At 44.3% G+C, this 3,233-nt stretch overlaps 1 protein-coding gene across 1 annotated transcript in view; it reads right to left on the bottom strand.

Moving 5' to 3' along the window:
• ST3GAL3 (ST3 beta-galactoside alpha-2,3-sialyltransferase 3) overlaps positions 1-3,233 on the bottom strand; it is a 360,651-nt gene that overhangs the window by 123,429 nt on the left and 233,989 nt on the right. The gene's annotated exons all lie outside the window — the stretch shown is intronic.

Below are 3,233 nucleotides of genomic sequence, written 5' to 3'. Positions count from 1 at the left end.
CAGCAGTTGGCTGTGTCCAACCAAAGCCTAGGATAGCAGCAACAGCAGATCACCGAGCTGGTGAAAAAGTCGATCCAAACAGAGGAAAAGCTTAAAGAGACAGCTCATGACACGAAAAAAGTCAAGAAGAAAGTTGGTTTGCTTGAACAAAGACAAGATTTGCAAGAACGCAGACTGTTGAACCTTGAGATGGAAAAAGCAAACAAAACACTCAGATTCCAGGGGATAGCTGAATCGTCAGGAGAAAACTTGAAAAGGATGATGGCTGAGCGTACAACGGCAGAAGCGGAAGCAGAAATCGAAACGATTTATCGATTTTACTCTAAATATATAAAAAGGAATAACCTGCCTGGTGAAATAGTCGTCAAGTTTCTCCGAAGACAATCGAGGGACGATGTCCTTAAAGCAACAGCAGATAATCCCCTGCAGCTGGGTACTACAACCATCAGAGTTTTAAAAGACGTTCCATTTGAGGTTCGAGAAAAGCGGAAAGCCTACAAAGAGCTTATCTCAATGCTGCAAATCAACCAAATTTCATATTCCTGGATTTTTCCGGAAGGGGTCTTGTTTAAGTACAGAGATAAAAGGGAAAAAGTGGCTCGGTGTTCAAAGCAGAAGAATGGTTGAAGCGATTTTTTGGATCGAGTGAAGAAGAACAGCAAGAAGGAGGGGGAGGCGCGGAAACCACAGAAGACAGAGACGGAGACCCAGCTACAACAGGTGCTGAGGCCAAAGAAGCATACGACTTACGACTGAGAAAACCAAAGTAACTCTTTAAAACATCAGAAGTCCTATAAATAGCGATGACGATGAAAGAACTCTGAACGCACGTAGAAGAAGAAGAAGAGACTATTACTAATATGAACTCACTAACTTCCGAATACATTGACTTAAACAAAAAGTTTTTTGTTTTAAATACTAACAGAATACTAACTGTTTAGAACCCTCTCTCTTGGGGTTTTAGTTATAGTGTGGGTTTTTTTATTTTTTGTCTTTTTTTCCCCTGGGGTAACCTCCCTTTCCTTTTTTCTTTCTGTAGTGTTTAGGTGTAACAAAAAAGTAATAAAGCTACCCTGCTTCAGGGGATTTAAAAAAAAAGTATTCATCTTAGAGGATCCTACAGAGTCTACTATTCAACTTATAAACACATTACAGGAATATGGACAGATAGCTAGCCTCAAATTCTTCAAGAAAACTAAAATTTTATCAAAAAAATTGCACTAAAGACCAAATTTAACAATTATAAAGTGTTTCAGGCATTCAAAAGAAAGTGAAATATTTAGCAATAACTTTGACAAATAGATACAGTTCTCTATTGCAGGACAACCATGGGAAACTTCTGTCAGAAATCAAGAAGGACCTGGAAAATTGGAAAGATCTGCAGATATCTTTCATGGGAAGAATAGCTGTGGTAAAAATGAATATCTTACCAAGACTCATCTTTTTATTCCAAACTATTCCAATTTTAAAAAATCAACAGTATCTCAAAGACCTGGACAAACTTATAAGACATTTTGTATGGCAAGGAAAGAGAGCTAGAATAAAGATGAAAACACTGCAAGATGCGAAAGAAAGAGCAGGATTTGCTCTATCCGGCTGGGCTCTATATTATAAAGCGGCATCATTGACATGGGTGAGAGATCGGATTATATTGGAAAATTCAAGACTTTTGAAATTAGATGGACACGACCTATTGCTTGGTTGGCATGCTTTTGTATGGTATAGTAGAGATAATTCACATAATTATTTTAAACAACATATTCTTAGAAGTTCATTGTTGAAAACATGGGAAGAAACAAAAAAGCTTTATTATACTAAAATTCCAAAATGGGTCTCACCACTTGAAGCTTTCACAAATCCCAGATTATTTATAAAATATCCAATGTGGAGGTATGAGGACTTGTTAGATAATAAAAATAATCTAAAAACTCAGGATATACTCCAAAAACAAGATACTGAACTGAATTGGTGGGAAAGAGCCCAACTAGAATCCAGATATGTTAAGGACAAACAAACTGGTTTTAATGAAAACATTATGGAACTGGATAAAATACTGTTGTATACTGATGAAAAACTTATTAAAAACCTGTATGTGATATTACCAGAAATGAAAACACAAGATGAGGTGGTTAAATGTGCAATGATTAGATGGCCACAAAATTTAGGATACAATATTGAACTAGATCAATGGTCTAAAAATGGAAAACAAATATAAAATATACCAAAGCAATTTCATATAAATAAAAAATATATATAAAATGTTTTATAGATGGTATATGACACCAGATAAATTAGCGAAATTCTGTCCTAACATGTCAAATGATTGCTGGAAATATAAACAGAAAGATGGCGGCGCCGCGGGGCGTCTGTGCTTCCACGCCCGTGGAAAGAGTCTAAGAAAACAGCGTTTGGCACCCCATAACTAGCCGAGTTCACTCTGGTGTGTCTCCGGGTGTCTCTGAGTGTCCCTGGGAACTGGAGCTGTGGCGAAGTCTGGAATACCCCTTGTGCCCGCACTGTTGACGGTGGAAATTATCCGGCACGAAACTACCTGGCGCGGCCTATCTATTACAGCGGGACCCCGGGCTGGCACGGAGACGCGGCTGATGGTGGTTTTCCTGGTCGGCGTGGAGGCGGTGGTCACCTTTGCCGGTGTGGAGGTGGCGGCCGGTGGGGTTGAAAACTACCCAGCGCGGCTTACCCAGTGAAGGCTACCCAGCGCGGCTTACCTGCTGCGGCGCGGCTCCGGGTGAGCGTGGAGACGCGGCTGGCGGCGGTCTCTCCGGCCGGCGTGGAGTTGGCGGCTGGTGTGGTGGCATGCCGGCCGTTGAGCCCCATGCAATCATCGTGCGCCGAGGTCTTGGGCCGGCGCGGGGGTGAGATTGACGGCGGCGCTGTGGGAGGTGGTGGCCCTCCCGGCGATCCCAGGCTTGAGTCGACAAGGGGAGGTGCCCTGGGACGGCCGGGGGTGTCGAGTGGCTGGCGAGGCAGTTGGTGTCGTCGGTGGCAGCGGCGTCACCACGACGAGGAGCGTAGGCGTGGCCATCTGGAGCGGCCCCTCCCCCCTGGGATTCCCGGGATCCCCTGGCTGGCCGGCGACAAGCGGGGAGCCTTCGCTATCACCGCTTCGGGCTTAGGCGAGCCAGGCAGCCTGCCGACCCCCCTTGGAAGGAGGCGGAGGAGCGTTAGGCGGAAAGGCCCTGTGAGAGAGGGCGAGTGGAAAGACGGGGACG

This window comes from Gekko japonicus, unplaced genomic scaffold (assembly GCF_001447785.1).
Source record: "Gekko japonicus isolate JY-2015 unplaced genomic scaffold, Gekko_japonicus_V1.1 scaffold117, whole genome shotgun sequence".
Lineage (NCBI taxonomy): Eukaryota > Metazoa > Chordata > Lepidosauria > Squamata > Gekkonidae > Gekko > Gekko japonicus.
Note: the sequence above shows the minus strand (reverse complement) of the source record. Positions and strands in the feature narration are given on the sequence as shown.